General features: G+C 36.4%; 1 protein-coding gene across 5 annotated transcripts in view; it reads right to left on the bottom strand.

The window, feature by feature from the left end:
- The window catches only part of LOC106157218 (uncharacterized), a 37,978-nt gene that overhangs the window by 7,705 nt on the left and 12,149 nt on the right, over window positions 1-18,124 (bottom strand). The window contains exon 1 of one of the 5 annotated variants that reach the window (XM_013532799.3): window positions 17,332-17,499. The exons of 2 other annotated variants lie outside the window; for them this stretch is intronic. The gene's annotated coding sequence lies outside the window, so the exon portion shown is untranslated. Of the gene's footprint in view, window positions 1-4,783; window positions 4,807-17,217; window positions 17,500-18,124 lie in introns of those variants that run through there. 2 more of the 5 variants (XM_013532800.3, XM_013532803.3) reach the window with 2 other exon arrangements.

Consider the following 18,124-nt stretch of genomic DNA (forward strand, 5'->3'; position numbering starts at 1 on the left):
CAAAAATTCCCTGGTAGTCACAATGGTTATACAAAGATGACAATATATCCAGTCAAAGATCTTTGACACTTTTAGTGAGTGGAGAACTCCACAGCTCTAGAACTCCAACATCAGACTCCAACATTCCGGGTGCTAACAGGAGACGTATTGCCCCTCAGGGGCTGGTATCAGTTTAACATCCAATTCAATCTATTACATTCAATTATACGTTCAATTGCCATCTGTATGGTAAATGAAACCTCACTAGGCAGCTGTTATTATTGACACTGATCATAAATCTCCATTTTACTATGATATAGTAGATCCAGTCTCTGGTGCAGGCTGAGGACGGAATTCTCCACTGATCTTAATCCTTGTTTCAAATTTGTCTGAAGCATGGTTTTGAAAAGTTTAATTTTGATTTGTTTAATTATTTGAAATAAAACTAACATGCAAACAAAAACAGCTGAATCAACTTTGGCTGAATCAAATTGACCAAAAAAAAAAAAAAAAAAAAAAACAACAATTCAGCCATATTTTATTTTAGTTCTGGGTATTCAAGAAAGAAGCTTCATAGATTTGTTACACAAAGTCATTCAGCCCTGTGTTTAAATGGAGAATGGATATGCTTCTCTCATTTAGTATAAAACCATAACCTTTATTATCACATGTACTACTGAAAAGCATTTTCATTCTGATATCTTACACAATGGGTGTATTTTCTTTTTTTTTACTCTTTCTTTGTCCCCAGAATAAACTACCTTATGCAGCAAGGTATGTAAGTACTGCAAAAACACATCAATACATTCCCTCATTAAAGTCAACATGTGGGCTTAATGTCTTGAAATTAATTTTAGTTTTTTAGAAATTTACAGAAGAATATAACCCACACATTTTCAACTCCTTCACCCACTTCTGTGCCCTTTGAGCCTCAGATTTCATTCATAGTTTCTCACAAATAGACAAAGTCCCAAGTGTTACCGCAGTGCCACTGGGAAAACAGATGAATTATCACCAAAAAAACTCATCACAATAATCATTCACAATTGCGACAAACTGCTTGTCAAAGGCACCTACCCCCATTCATGATTCCGGTCTATAATGATACACCCTAGAGCCCAAACCAAGCATAACTGGGAGTCTGACATTGATAATACATTTGCATGGCACAAAAGGATAACACTTAGCCCTAACTTTAAATGAGGTATGGTTGCAATCACACTGCATAGATCAATATCAGCTCTGAATCTACCCCATTAATGTAAATAGTTGTAAAATGCATAATAGTGTAATGAATTATAATTACATTTCCTTTGCATATTTTCATCTACCTACCCATATGTATGTGCTACAATGAATAAATAAAGCATCTAATTGTTAAAGAGTTCTGAACCATTTTCCATAAATTCAAGTCAAATGGGTTGCTGGTAGCTCACAAGCACAGGAAATTAAGGGGGCTGAAGATTCACAGGCTCAGCCGCAGTTAATTATCTGGCGACAGCACAAGATGTAACCATGATAAAAAACAAGTCGATAAGCTGCCCATAATTTAACTTAGTTTGTAAAACCCGTGTATTTCATTACGTCCAAGGGATATTTTTCTGTGATGAAGTTGGCTACAAAGATGCTTTATTGGATAAGTTCTAAAAAACTTACCACTAAATATGTTCCCATTTAAGTTGTGTACAATTTTATATATATATTTTTTGTCCCCTGTGACAGATGTTTCATGCTAAATGGACAGAGTTAAATAAAAGCTTTTCAACAAATATTCTCAATTATTCTGAAACCTTTAAGTCTGGATAACCAAGGCCCTAAAAGAGGGCTATCATGTTCATTAATACACTGGGGGCTCCCTCCTACTTCCTCTATGGGGAAAAACTCTAAAATACCTCTGCTTATTGAATTTTCAATGCAGTCTAAATATTAGTGTACACACTAGTCTCTGTAGGTAACGTGATGAAAAAGTGTAATGTTAACCGCTGGCAGTATAGTATGAGCAACAAACAAATGCATCTTTACCTAAACCTGCTAATACCACGTTCCATTACATACCTGTGACATTCTCTGATGAACTATGCTGTCATCCCTATTCACTTCAACCAGATAGATTTTGTTAAACAAGATCAGCAAAAACCAAAACATAAAACCCCACCCATAAATCATTATACTGTCAAATAACAAATCACAAACTTTTAGAGTACATGCTCTGTATGGAAACTTAATGGTCATTTATCACACATTAAGTATGGAGATCGCACGTGCCTCCCTCAGCCAAAGGGCTATTAAGTAGCCCATTAAGCAGAAAAGGTGGTTTTCAACAGGACATTCTCTGCAAACGGTGTCACCAGAAATAAACACAATATGAAAACATCTCCACATATGACTTCAGATAATTACGACATTTTCCCCTTAAAAATCAACGTATTTGTAATGCAAAATAAACACAACTCAACATTTCAAATGGATATAAAATATAGAACAATTAAATTTATATGTAAAATAGACAGGGTCTTATCCATTTACACAGTTACTTAACTAGAAATAAATAAATAAATAAATAAATAAATAAATAAATAAATAAATAAATAAATAAATAAAATAAAACAAAAATGTTTTCCTGAAAGTTTTGTCTTTATTAATATTTCTGATGAATATCTCAAGTTGCCTAACACAAATCAGTCGAGAACATTAAATTCAAATGATAGTTTTTGAAATTGCTTTTCTGTAGATTTAGGTGAGATCTGCTTTAAGTCTAAATTATTGACAACAACAGTGCCTGCAGGCCAAGATGAGGCTTGAGTTCAATATACTATTAGACTCATTAACTGTATTTTGTGCATAAAACACTGTATCAGAAAGAACCACTGGTTTTATAAAATGACATGTTATGTTCCAATATTATATACCCATTTTCAGACAGGGAGTGGGAAGGACTAGTTATAATTCTACACACATCAATGCCAATAATGGCTTTTTAAACTCAACTACCAAATTTACAAAACATGAGTATCACAAAAAATTGATACTAAATTGATATAAACTGAACACTGAAACAAAACAGATACAAAACTGATAAAACAATTTTCTCCAGAACATCCATTCCCAGTAACTTGACATCCCACTCATTTAATATTCATTCATAAAACCTACAGCTCTACTGCAAACCCATGACAAACAGTCTGATTTGAATTTTTATCATTGTTCACACAAGTTGTGACTGATCATGAAGTCACTGCAAGCAATAGCTACTGTTCATCTCCATGATGAATGAACACAGTGACAGCAACTCTTGTACCCTGTCAGACTTAACATGGCATTTACCTCAAACTAGGCGAGTTTTTTGTCCCTAAAGAGTAAAAATGTGTTAGACAATCCCTCAGTGATATGATTTGAACACACACTAGCAGCCAAGTGCTTTTTCCAACTAACAAGTTCATTAATAATATTCAGATTAAATACTTTATGATATGCTGGGTACTACTGATGAGGCAGAAAGCCATATATGACAGACAGTCATGTTAGACAACATTGGGTTTCCCACTGAGAATAACATAATTAATGCCTACTTCAATAACATGAGTGTCAACTCAACAGACAGAGGTTTTTCCCAGCTAGCTAGCACTTAATTCTTAATCAGATATCACATTTTTACATCACATTACTCTCGATATATTGCCCTGTTATTACATCAGTATTAAAAGTTGATCTGTTCACTTCGCCTTAGTTATGGCACACCTATCCTTGTGTAATCCTGCACCCCAACTGGCGTTCAAAACAGCAGACTAACTAGTCCGCTGATCAAATATGGAGACCCACTTAAAAGCTTGCTGTCTAAACCCCTGATAGACACTGAACAGGTTTTGTGCCGGAATTACCCAACCAGCATTCAAGTGGGTCAGCCATATCTGACTGCAAACTAGTTATACCCCCTTTACACTGGACGGCGTCCTTTCTGCGACCATGAAATTTGGCATCGCTGTGGTCTTAAAAAGGAGGCACAAGCATTGATTTTGTATCAGAATGAATGCTCAATGATCGGCCAGTGGTCGGCACGTAAAGTATTATAATTTTTTAACTCTCAAATGGGGCCGTACTGCTGGACGCAGAAAGGACGCCGTCCAGTGTAAAGGGGGCTTTAGTCCACTAGTAAAACCTAATCAGATGACCTTAACCAGTGGAATCACTTTACTTTAGCATGTAAATTATTCTTTGCCACTGGTAAATTAAGTTTTATTTTAAGATAATTTAAAGGAGCCGGAAAATGCTTTATGAGAATCTTATGAGAATCTTTTGATGCCTCACTTTGTAAGATTATTTTGGAATAAATTTCTGTTATTAATTTCTATTTTCAGTAACACTGACCATAAGCAGGAATGTGACTATATTACTTGACTATATGACTATGTGACTATATTACTTGTGCAAATCAGTTTTTTCCCTTTTTTTTTTTTACTTTATGATTGATTAAGAATTTGCCACTACATTCAACAAATAAATAAGCATTTCTAAATAATCCCGCATATATAGTACATCAGCATTCAAAAAATTTAATTATCCCACATAAAGTCAACCAGCATTCTAATAAACATGCACTGAATTGCCATAAAAGAAATTTTTTAATGTTAAACAGTCAGTGTTTAAGTAAATTTACAGCATTAAGTTGGTCTCACCTTCTGTGAATTTCAGATTAAAAATCCTGCAAATTGAGATGATAAACTATCTCCTTATTTTTGGAACATATACTTGTATAAACTTTATACCTGAGCTTGCCTTTAAAATTTTAATATTAAAAATAACTTACTTTAAATCCGCAATGAACCTCATGATCAGTCTTATTCCCAACAGCTCAAAAGAGAAGTCTTCTTTGTTTTTTTTTTTTCCAACTGATTCAATTTGGAATCTTCATTTATACATGGAATAATTCTCTCTTTTCTGATATGAAAAAATAATATGGATTGCTTTGTGATTATTTAGTGATTCAAATTCCCTGTTACAAAATTATTGTTCCAATAATAAATAAGTTTTGCCAGAACACCTTTTGTGAGTGTCTACCTCAATGGTTTCTTAGAGTTATCTGGTCCATGAATACTTCACACAGTTTCCTTAGTGGATAGTAAGTGATAATGATAGTAGGTGTTCTAGAGAAAATCCGTCCCTTTCCTCTACCAAGAACCTGCCTCCCACTATGTCTGTAACTGTATGCAGCAATGAGTTTCCGAGGTTCTTCAGGAAACTGGGCTGACATGAAATAACCTAACCACAAAAATACCAAACTCCAAGGCCTTAGACCAAAATCAACTAGTCCCTGGTACAGCTTCAACCAAAGACACTATCTGTTTGAAATATATATGTACATGCAGCTAAATTGCATCCTGAATTTCAAGTGACACTGGTAATGGCAAAGAATTGCTGACAATAGAGGCAGTTTTTCAGTGTTCTATGAAAATCAAGGTGATGAACCACAATTAAGGTCACATGTTTTTCATTCATAATCCTGGCCCATGTCTATAACATGTTCTCATTAACTGACAAAAGAAACTTTAACTGCAAAAAAAAGTTTATCTTTCTCTGTCAAATCAGTTACAAATATCAGAAAATATAGTTTAATTTTGCAATTAACTGAGTGAATACAAATCACAGAAACCCAGTGCATCTGAAATGCAGTCAGTTATTATTAAATAAGTAATAAGCTGCCCCCAAGTATGGCGACATTTATTTTTAGTCATCAGGGCCCAAACTAGGCATTAGTAATATGGAATTACTTTCAATGCTGCAAGGACTATCCCACATACATCACAGACAGTTAGGAAATAGTGAACAACCAACAAGCACATAACGTCTTTTTTTTGAGCCAGATAAAAACTTAATAAAGTTCACAGAACAGATGTAACAACAGTAAGTTATACATAATTCCATTTTTACACTATTTTTCAGACAGAGTCCCACCTGAACAAGTGCACCTGATTGCAATTTCAGCCCATGACAAATGTTCCTAGAAACATAAATATACAAACCACACAGGGGGAGATTAGCTTGAGGTCAATGAATCAGAAAGAAAATGCAAAACTAAGTTGAACCCACTGACCTTCCTACTGGAGGAACTAACAACACTTAACAATTTACACTAAGAATTTAAAATTAAAAATCATAATTTGGAATTTAACTTTTCAGTATGGTGTAATGTAAAGGACACATTCCTTAGAAATAGAATACATTCAAAATGTCAACCACTGGGATTTTTTAACTTCAAAAAAGCACACGAAAATCTTCCACTGAATTTCAAATGTATTATTTAAATAAAATGTATCATATAAAATAGTTCTGACTTTGGCATACAAGTTTTTATTACTGGTATTCTACAGAAAGTGCAAAGTAGTTACATCCTATTGTTTTGAAATGAAAACATTCATTCATACTGCACAGAAAATGTTTCAAACTTCTCTCTGAAATTCATTATGATCATGTTCTAAGTATGAAAATCACTACCCACACAGGTGCTCTTCTTGAGTGGAAGGCTAATTTGACATAAGAGCCAGGTAAAGGCGATAACCAGACAAAATCTGATCCTCTTATGGCTAGCTGTTTCACCATCTCCACTTCAAGTTCACCTGACACAATTAATTCTGATGACGTGAGCTGTATTCACTGACAGAATCCACCAGATCAGAAGCACCTTGAAAGACGTCATTGGTAGACCTAATTATTAATAATATTGATTGATCACCAGCCAAGCACTATGCCACCCAAATGATCAGAGCTAAACAACACTGAAGCAGTTTGTTTCTGTTATCCAAAAGCCTTATGACATTTTCATAACATCTGATGCTATATTAAACCTGTGGCATGAGGAAAAAATAAGTAAAAATTAACTGATAATTGATTATGTACGGTAATGCCTCTTTCTTTCAATGGGAAAAATTATTAATCTTTCTATACAAAATTTTAAGAATCATTAAAAATTGCATACACCATTTTTGGTACATTAACTGGATCAAATCAAATTACAGGGTAGCCTGCTACTCAGTTTTATTGCAATTACTCAATAGGAATGTTCTAATTTTAAGAATTTATGGCTCAAATATATGTAGCAGCTGTAAAATTCACAATTTTCCTCCTGAAATGATCAAGTCATTACCACATATGATTTAGTGTGAAATAATTACAAAATGTTTCAGAGGAATTAAGTATTATATTTATATTAGCACATGAAAACACTTTACTTCACACATTCCATAGAGGAAGGCAGTTCATTTTTTTTCACCAATCCAGAAAAGTCTTCAAACTTCACTTTGTACATTCATTTTCTAAATTTATTATATATAAATTTTTGCTCCTAGAATGCCTTTTTTTTATTGATGCCCACTAAAACTTCACATAAAAATAGCAGATGTCAAATTGCAATATTTAAAGTCGAACTGCTCTACATGGGCATCCTCTCTTGCATTCTGGGAGAAAAATGTACAAAAAAACTATTAAATCAAGAAATAAAGATGAAATCATATCCGGAAGTTTACTATGATATCTTTCTAGAAATCTAACTCTTTACTGAATTCCCAACAAGCCCCCAAGTCAGGGCAAAGCGATAGCTTGTTTCCAGGAAGGCAAGTTTGGATAACCTTACTTATGAATGCAGATGATTTCCTTCTTTTGTACCCATTAAACCCAGACTAACGGCATTTGAGGCACGTTGCCCCAGACGCTACCCAGTACAGTTAATTATCAAATTAGGTCTGTTTTCAGACAAACATTCAGGGTGCTCCAATATGTTTCACTGCTGCTTCATGCTTGTCACATTATGCAAATATTATCAATTTGAGCCTCATTTTTCAAACAATTCATCAAATTAAACAAATTATTTGGCATCTTCATGTTATTCATCAATTTTTTTACAACTTATCTGTTATTTATTTATATCTAGGACCCCGTTCAGATAGACACATCATACTAGTTTGGTTGGTCCAAATCTGCAGGGGATTCTCGCTTAGTGCAATCAGTGGAATTAGCTTACTGTCTGCCACATCTCCTTGAACAGTTTGGAGATGATTAACTTTTAATTAGCTGCTCTCTTGAGGTGTGTCATTCAGTTTAACCTATTACCTGTTGGAACGACTCAACTAGTAGCGTGTGTCTATCTGAATGCTCACTAGTTTTTTTGTTTTTTTTACTTTTCAAAAAATTTTTCATCAAATTTGGTGGATAGAAGATTTGCAATTCAATATCTTGTTAAAAAGCTGAATTCCTTTGTAATGTTAATGACTACTTGATTCTATAGGCTTCTGCCAAGAACCCCCCCTTCCCCGGTCCCCTTAAACAGCCAACATTTCAGGCACTTCACTGTTGTCAATGAAAACAAAATGTCATCCAAGTAACCTGATATCTTATTAAAAAGAACCATCCTCAGAGGTAGAAAGAAAACTTTGCCTTTTCCCCCAATATGTGTCTGAAGTACCTACACCAGCATCCCTGTTTTAATATGAAGAAATTTGAAGGACATGTCGCGAAATGCACTAGTATCCATGAGAGAAAAGTCATAACAAGAAGAACCATAATTTATTGTTCTTTTCTTCATTTTTGCAACAACATGTGCTGATAAAAATTAACATACAAAAACAACTTTCCAACATAACCATCAAAGTCAAAGGCATTCTTCCTGGTTATGTGCACTTGTTTGCTAGATTGTTTATATGCCACCCCCCTCCCCTCCCCCTGTCAAACACCCCATGGACAAATACCCTACTATATTCCTGCTTACAATACAAACATGATAAGTGGCTCCCTTTCTCCACAGCGTGTCACAGAGCAAAGGCCAGGTGCCCTAGCAAAACATCCCTATCTCACCCACAGATCACCCGTCCATTAAATGCTCAACTGACCTCACTTCCTGGCTTGTTTTTAAATAGTCTGGGCTCTTAAGGGGACTTATAGTAAAAGGACCAAAGTCATAGAAACAAAGCCCTGGGCTTGTAAGTTTTAATAAAAAATTAAAACAAACTTCCCAAAAGGCCAATTAAAGACGGGGATTAAGTACAGTGTCCAACGGATGACGCTCTGGCGCCAATTTGAGGGGAAAAATGCCGTTTTCGGTATTGGGATTTTCTCTATAACCAAGACAGCTATTCAAGTGATTCAAAAGGCCTCATAAAGCTGGGTGAAAGCACTACAGCGCGGTACCAGGGAATTGTCTTTAACTATTTACTTTTGATTTTATCATCTTTTACGTTAAATCAGCCCATATTTCAATGGGTTATTCACTTTAAAAGGCGATAACTTTCAAACAAACAATTTCCTCTTAAACCCCTGATATCATGCTGTAGTCCACATTCCTAACAACAATAGGTGCAACTTTTGTAACGATCGGTTGCTCAGATAGTGAGATATACTCGGCAGCGATTCACTTATCTCGTCAATATAGAAAGCTGTTAAAACAGCCAAAAACGTTCACAGGTTGGTTAACAGGGCTTATTAGTCAAAATGCTTAGCTGGCAAATTTACCTGTTATCGGTTATACGATCAGATGGAACCATTGCTTATTGTCATCTAAAAATATTTTGTTTGGGTGCTTTGAAGGGGCAGAAAATCGTGCTTTTGTTACATTTTCCGACCACTCGTTAGGCATGTAAGCGTGCCGCCACTTTGATTGACAGCTCTGGAGAGGGTCCTAGCCTAGTGATGCCCCGTAGGGTGTCAAGGATATGTAGAAGGAAGCGCTAACAAAGGCGATTACGTTTAACCGCAATTAAGAGGTGTGAAGTTGCATTTGATCGTTTCAATGGCTCTTCCTCGGCAATCGAGTAATTTTACCTGAGAGATTCCTTCTTTGTTATCGGCAAAGTGATCAGATAAAACTGTCTGTCGAGAGCAAGTGGCCGTCACTTGTGTTAATACGAGTTTTTTGACGGGTAAAGCTGCAGGATTATTTTGCACGGCACTTGGTAATCGTCAGATCAACGGAAAAATCCAGTGATTACTTCAGAGCGGTATCTCTCAAAATGCCAGCTAAGATAACGGAGAGACGCTCAGCTGCACAAGATTCAGCGGTAAAAGTGGCTGAGAGAAAGCTTTTGAATAAATATTTTATTTTTACACACATGACACTTGGACCCTATTTGCGTTTTACCTGCTAGTCCTGACTATTCTCGGTGTCTTTTTGTGATTTTCATTTTTGGATACATTTTGAACTCTTTCTTCACGCTTGATCAGTGATTTTGAAATTGTTTTTCTCCAAACATCGCAAAATGCAAAGCCGCTAACATGCGTTTTTATTTTTATTGTTTTAATCATGCTGTCAACCCTTGCTTGGATTTCTCTCGTTTGGCCATTCACATCACAATTTTTCGCGTGTCTCTCAAGCTCTATGATATCATATCTTGGAGAATAAAATTTTATTTTGTCAACATTAGATTTACCTTTAGCAAACGGCGACCAACAATCATTCCGGTTTCGTAACGTGTCGCAGATACGCTCGCCCATATATATCGCAAAAATTAAGAGCTAGGCTATAAGTATCCTTTTTAGCGTTTTTATTTATTTATTTATCGATTTTTCTTTCATTTGTCTATTAATTTAAACGATTCGATTAACTCTTTCACCCATTTATTAGGTATACAGAAATCAGTCATCCGACTGAACAAATAGGGCCGGTTTTCCCCAACCGCCACGCATAGGCCCTACTCTCTTTCAAAATTTTCTTTCTTTCCTCTGGAAATGGACTTTTAACACGAACTTTTCTCTTCCCCATAGTGTACTAGCTAGACTTCTTCGCTGCTAAGCTGATGTAAGACTTATGACCTATTACCGCACACGTAATCGGCTTATAACTCATTAACTGTGCTCCGACCCCCTCATGGCAACGGCCCTTAGTAACAGAGGCGTGGCTTAGTTGTCAGCCTGACTGGGGCACGTGCCGGTTGAAAAACTCATCAAAAGACACATTTTGCAATGCAAATTCATAAAAATTATTACATCCAACGTTAGACACTTTTTTGATTAATATAAACACACAAAAAACTCAAAAACATGATTTTAAGCGTAGTTAACCCTATCACCGGCCTTAAGTTGGTCTGTCTATCAAAACTGATATGTGTAAGGGTTGGGTGAAGTACACTGCTGCCATCACTGAAATGGCTTGGCAGCTAAACAAACTCAGAGTGTTCTTCCTCCTTCAAGTCTTTTCACCTATGGGAGGCACTAGTAGATTGCTAATACACAAGTTCTTTAGCTTAGTAAGATCACACTACCTTTAATAATCACATTCTTAACAAAAAGTTACTCATACCCCCCTCCACACGCACATGCACAGGTCTGTTAACAGAAGCTTGAAGCCTGTAAAGACATTTTGGTTTTAATTCTCTTTTCCAGCTAACCAATCAACTTACCTGAGATTCTACTGTCATAGAGGTCTTTGTTTGTACCAGACTTGCAGAGACATCACCTAGTTCATACATTTTAAAGCCCTGAAGAACCAATTTTGTTTTTCCAGTGTAGAAATATTGCAGCATAGAATTTTCTTAAAAGGGGCACTAGCTTAAATCTCTAGTTATCTTAAGTATGACTCCATTCAGGTAGATCTTAGCGACCTTAATCTAATGGATTGCAGCACCAGTAAAGTACACCTTAATCTTGCTAACCAGGTCTTTGTATACTAATGCAGTTCCTTATCTCTATCAGTTTTTCACCATTTTTCATTCATACACAGTACAGTTTGTCCAGGAAAGGTAAAAAAATAAAATCGTTAAAAATGCAGGGGAGAAAAAATTGTTTAAATCTCTCTCTCTCTCTCTCTCCCCCCCCCCCAAAAAAAAGAAAAACAAATGAACGAAATAACCACATTATCCATTTACAATTCCATCATTTCAAGTCTTCATTCATTCTGTGTCAAAATAAAATCAGACATAAAATGAATCCATTCATAACAAATTAAAAATTCTTTAAAAAAAGCACAAGAAATTGAACAAACTGAGCTCCTGCCAGCATACTATATGCAAATTAATAGCCATGTCACGTCTGATCAATCTCCAGTCAACACTCCTCTTTGTCCACATTTCCTGTGCCTTAAATACTTCTACTTTATAGGTAATCTTAGATATTTTGCTACTCAATGTCTACTTAAGGTTGTCTGCATTTTTTACTTTAAAATTCTTTCCCTCTTTCCATAAATGTGTAGATTTACCACATATAATTTGTATAATTATTACTACTCTTGTGAAAGTCTCTTTATAATTACAGCTAATGTACTGAACATCTAGCATGGATTTAGATGTCATAATAAAATGTGTTATTTAATATTATAAACAGCCTATAGTAACATATATATATATATATATTTTTAATATTATAAAGAACCTATAGTAACAGATTACTTGTAGTTTTTTAAGCCAGGCTCATCTTGTAGGTCACTATATCAGCAAATGTATTTCCTTAAACATGAATGTTGACATTTCCATGTCCTCTCCCTTTAGGTAACTGCTAATCCCTCTCTCTCTTATTTACCTGACTTTCCACTCACTTCCAAAGATGGCATCATTCTTTTCAGATAACTGAAAAGTTAGATAATTTCACAAGTGCAGACAGTAACCACTGGTGACCCGTATTACTTGATGAATGCAATGCCCAAAACTTAGAAGGCATCTCTCTTTGGCATAATATTTAAAGCAGTTTTGTACCACTGAAGACCTTCCTGTGACTTCAATATGCCCCCCTCCAAAAAATTGAAATTTAGGGACCTGAAGATACGGTTTACCATAAAGAAATGAATCATGACAAAGAAATATGGTCCAGATAACAAAAACTTTAAAAATGCTCCAAGAATGCATGTGCATGCTAGTACAGTGTTTTGGGCAAATAGGTCTGGTGATCTCACATTGATCATTTGAAACAATTATCAAAAATACAATCCAAATCCGTCAAAAAGAGTACATCAAAATGATAAATTAATTTATCCTAAGGACCTTATACTTGCAACTCGCATCAGGCTTCTGTCATCTTCACCCCGTCCTCTCCCTAAAACTTTTCTGACCATTCTGCATCACTTTAACCCTACCTGGACTGTTGTAACAGGTCCCCTGTCTGTCCCCTGTCTCCTCTTAATATCTTCAAAACAACAGCTTAAATCAAGAGTCAAATGCATTCCAACATTTCACTATCTCTCTCGAGTCACCTTTGGCTGCAGGAGTTTGAACGGTTTTACTGTACCACTAAGTAATATCACAGCAGCAGCTGATGGATTTTTTTTTTGCTCTTCTCCCCTTAGCATCTCTTTTACTTTACGCCATTCACTGTCATTTCTCCCTTTAACTTCCTCAGCATTAACTAATACACTTTCTTCTATTCACCCCTCATAAAAAGAGTCATCCTTTAGTGGTGTGACATTTTATCTTTGTCCTCTCCCTAAAGAATATCTCCACCTACACTCCCCCCCCCCCAACCCTTGATTACACCTGTGTTGTCTTGAAACCTCCTACCCTTTATCTCTCCCAAAAAATCCTTCTGTCCATCACCCTACTGTCTAGCCCACCTGTGGTGGTGTGAACTACCCAGTCTTCCACACCCCTTCCCCTATTGTTCAATATACCACTATCATTAGCACCCTGTAACCCACAGTGCCATTCACCTCAGTCACCATTCCAGCCACTGGCACAACTGGTTCTTCCATTCCACCAGAATATCAGGGTTGGAAAACTCTTGCCAGTAAGCACAGCACACCCAGTTTCGACTTCTTTCTTTCTCCACCTTTTCCAGTTAAAAAAAATGTTTGTCTAGGAAATGTTTGAGTAAATAGTGGAATAATAAATGTAATTGATCATAAAATGTGCTGGTAAAACTCTGGCACTGCATTTCAACCCATAAACTTACTATCATTACTATCTTTTCGTATGTATAATGTATAGTAGTTAGAGAGCCTCTAAATGTAAAAACATTTCAGTGCTCAATAAATTATTATTATTATTATTATTATAAACAATCACAAGTCTGCAGCACTGGTCAAGCAATCAATTAGTTTAGCTAGTGACTGACTGCAATCAACTACTACTTACATGGGCTCATAAGTGCCACAAAAAAGCCTTCACAGGATGACTGAAAAAAGCAGCAAAGGACAAGCACCTACTTAAAACCTGTCTTTTAAAACTAGCCACCTGTGTGAATGTGTGTGTAATTACTCCATAGAACAGCAGTATTAGGTGACAATAGAGCCCCCCACTGGGGCAGGGAGACAGAGAACCGGTAATATGAGATATTGCGCTGACTCTCTCACTCACAGGAAGTAAGTATTATTCTTCCCTCCCACAAGAATGTAGGCCAGCTTTCTTCATTCTTTAAGACCCTCCAAAGGCATTTATACTGCTATTTTAACAATACAGCATGGTTTCAAATTTACTATGAAAAATTTCCCAATCTAAGTAATTTACTTATGCCAAAATGTTCAACCATTTCAAAACTACTTTTAGCCATGGTCTAAGTTTTTCTTTCTTTTCTAGAATAGCAAGAAACCAAGTCTACAAATGTTGGCCAAATAAATTAAAGTTTTCATGTATATCTGACAAGACTTCAGACATATTATCATTTGACCATTGGCCACACACAGATAGATGTCCATCCTCTTGATTAGATATTATGAGAAGTTTGCAATGTTGGTCACTGCATTGGTGGATAATTATACTTCATCATGTTAGCAACTTAAAATTTACTTTAAACACATCATGATCACTATTTCTAAGATATACTAGTTCCAATAAATCTTCTATTGATGGTTCTATCAAAAACTCAAATTTGACTGTATCCCAACTATTGTGTGATAGAATGACACAATGCTGAACATCAAAAATATCATTGGCGCCGTTGAATAAATTCTTATCTTATATCCCTTGGACTGTAGCAAAACTCTAAAAATAACTGCAAGGCTAGGACTGACGCCCCAAATTATGTGTGTTTATGCATTTACAGCTGTCCCATACCAAGTCCCAGAACTTCCTCAGAAAAACCGTATTAAATCTTTCTTGTCATAAAACAGACACAATATTTCAATCAACTGGACACAGCCAATTTCTCTCTGATCAAAGTAGACTAAAATGCCAGTCTTAAAGTTAATCATTTTTTGTAAAACAAGTCCCAGAAAAAGAGTGTCACATATCCACATGTATCTTAAGTTTTACAGAGGGAGAAAGCGGTGTTTCTCAGCACTGTGGGTCTCCAGGTGGACCGTTTAATAGTTTGTATATATCATCAATAGTCTTATCCTGTGCTAGCTAGCAGATATACAGGGGAAGCTTAGAGAATTGTATACCAGAAAACCATTTGTGTTAGGGCTGATATACCCAAACTTTCCCATGGCTGGGGCAGCTTTTTGAGAGGCAGGTACAGGTTACACAAGAGGACTACAGAGCGAAAGTAGGTCTATTATTTAAAGAAAAATTCAGGACTTCTTCATTTCAGGATAAATGTACACATATCCACTAAGTAAATATTGCAACTTTTGAATTTTAGGAAAAATCAATTCTTGTTATAAAACAAGTGCAATTTTTCATTTTCTTGGACCGCTACTGATCTATTTTGAAAAACAGTACAGTGAAATTTTGGTCCAAAATTCAATCTAACTTTCAGTCTAAGTTACTTGGGTGAAGCTGGCCCCAGGTATAAGACGTTGTTTTGAACAGGTATATCACCTTAGCGGAATGTCAGTTTATAAACCAAGGGATCAGGTTCTACAGAGCCGGCCTAAACATTACATTAACAGCTTACAGGATTACATAGGCATTCTAGGTGAAACTTGGAAAGGGTGTGGATCTAAGGTAATTATTTTAAAAAAATTCAAAAATCTAAATCTGATCTCACTTTCTTTGTGCCAAGACATATTGCTGCTTCAAGCACATTTAACATCAACAATATCAGATTTATATTTTTTACTACTGCAAGATACCATTCAAAAGTTTGATTATTACATACCAATTTGGGTGGTTCAAGACTAGGCTTTCACTTTAATGAGATAACTACGGGTTACAATAACTTAACTATGGTCAGTCTATCAGGAATCACCAATTGAAACATGATACACACAATAACATGTGAATCACAGTCAATCATTGTGCATAACATCCAAAAGATCTAGCATTGAGCAATGTCCTCATACTAAAAACATCTACTATCAGTCTATTTGCAACAAAGTCTTTACTATACCATCTAAGCAGAAAGTAAGATTAGAGTTCACCAATCTAATCTCTCTCTAACGCCCCACACTATTAATGTGATGTTGTCTAGTTGGATAGTGTGTGTGGTCAGTCAAGGAAGAGTGGTGTGGACACCCCAGGGTTCAGTACTGTGGTCAGTCAAGGAAGAGTGGTGTGGACACCCCAGGGTTCAGTACTGTGGTCAGCCAAGGAAGAGTGGTGTGGACACCCCAGGGTTCAGTACTGTGGTCAGCCAAGGAAGAGTGGTGTGGACACCCCAGGGTTCAGTACTGTGTTCAGCCAAGGAAGAGTGGTGTGGACACCCCAGGGTTCAGTACTGTGGTCAGTCAAGGAAGAGTGGTGTGGACACCCCAGGGTTCAGTACTGTGGTCAGCCAAGGAAGAGTGGTGTGGACACCCCAGGGTTCAGTACTGTGGTCAGTCAAGGAAGAGTGGTGTGGACACCCCAGGGTTCAGTACTGTGGTTTTTAGCCAAAAATTCCAGTTCTAACATGGGACACCTGAAATCCAGCACAACCTGGGTCTTCTCTACCATACAAAAGACCACTAGAGTCTATTTCAACTTGCTCCACACTGTCTTCAAAGTCCCAAAGAAAGGTCACAATATTGCTCTTCCATTCTGTCTGTATGTGGCGCAGCAGTGTGTGGTGTTTAACGCTATCAGTTCCAAGGTCAGTGTGGTGATTTCAACTCTATAGTATGAACTGAACTAAAGACCACCATTCCAAACATGGGTCTTGGGAGAATGCAGCCACAAAGTTAGCTTTAACAGTGGAGTTACAAATTAAACAGTGACTATGTTCCATGGCCCACTTGGTGAAATCTCGTGCAGCAACTTTAAACAACATACATAACTTTTCACGTATTTAGGACAGACTTCATCTTCCTAGAGCTTCCAAATGATCTCCAAAGTCCTGCTCTAAACATTTCAAACTTCATTATCAAGAATATCACTCCAAGGAACAATCCTCCTTTCAAAACCCAGACAACAAAAAATAAAGGAACCCCATTACAGGTACTCCACTTTCCCCCAGCAATTCCACACACTTCCTTACCTCTCTCTGCTGAAGATTAGCCACACAGAGCTTCAATATCCAGTCTAATACATAACCAGAAAAAAACTTCTAAATGAGCAATATTTCCACCTAAATCTTGCGGAGGCCACATACCTTCTTGAAGGCCATCAGGAGTAGATGTTAAACTTCCACATTCTGCTCTTAACAACCTCCAGTGGAAGGAAAATTCAAACTGTTTATTCTCTGTAAGTAGGCAAATACTCCAGTATTTCCTCTATACACCTTATTCACAGGCATTTGGGCCTGAAATTGGCTAAGGTGCGCTCACTATTTTTAGGGAGGGACTACTGACAAACCATGCCACTCCGATGATAAAAATTCTTTCACTGATAGACTGAGCATGCAGGGCCAGTTTCTTCTAATATATGAAAAAACTAATTCCTTTTAAAAGTACAAATATAAAAGATGTTTATTTAAAAAACTTGAAGCTTATCAAAGACACAATTTTATTTTGATTTTACCCTCACATCCCCCTAAAAATTTTGGACCACTCACATTCTTGCCCCATTGGCCTTATCACCAAGGGGTAGTCACTTGAATAACTTGGGGAGGAGCAGGCGGGATTGAAGGAGGGGCACCTGTCAACAGTTAATTGGCCCTACTGAAAGCAGCAATCCAGGCAGACTTAACGTAAAGCAGACTATCTGAACTTGATCTACTTCCATAGCATAAGTTTATTTACCTATCAATACCCCCCCCCTTCCCTGACATCCAAATGGTCTTCAGTCAAACTTTACTTTTATATATACGTAATTCAACCAAAACTTTTAAAATCAAATCAAATTTAACCTTTACATAAAAAAAATCATTATATAAGGTCAGCAGTTATATGCTAGTAAAAAGAAAGAAGTTAACTGTTTTAAATCCCTGTTTGGGCAAATATAAG

Source organism: Lingula anatina, chromosome 7 (assembly GCF_051362555.1).
Source record: "Lingula anatina isolate TDL-2025a chromosome 7, LinAna3.0, whole genome shotgun sequence".
Taxonomy (NCBI): Eukaryota; Metazoa; Brachiopoda; class Lingulata; order Lingulida; family Lingulidae; genus Lingula; species Lingula anatina.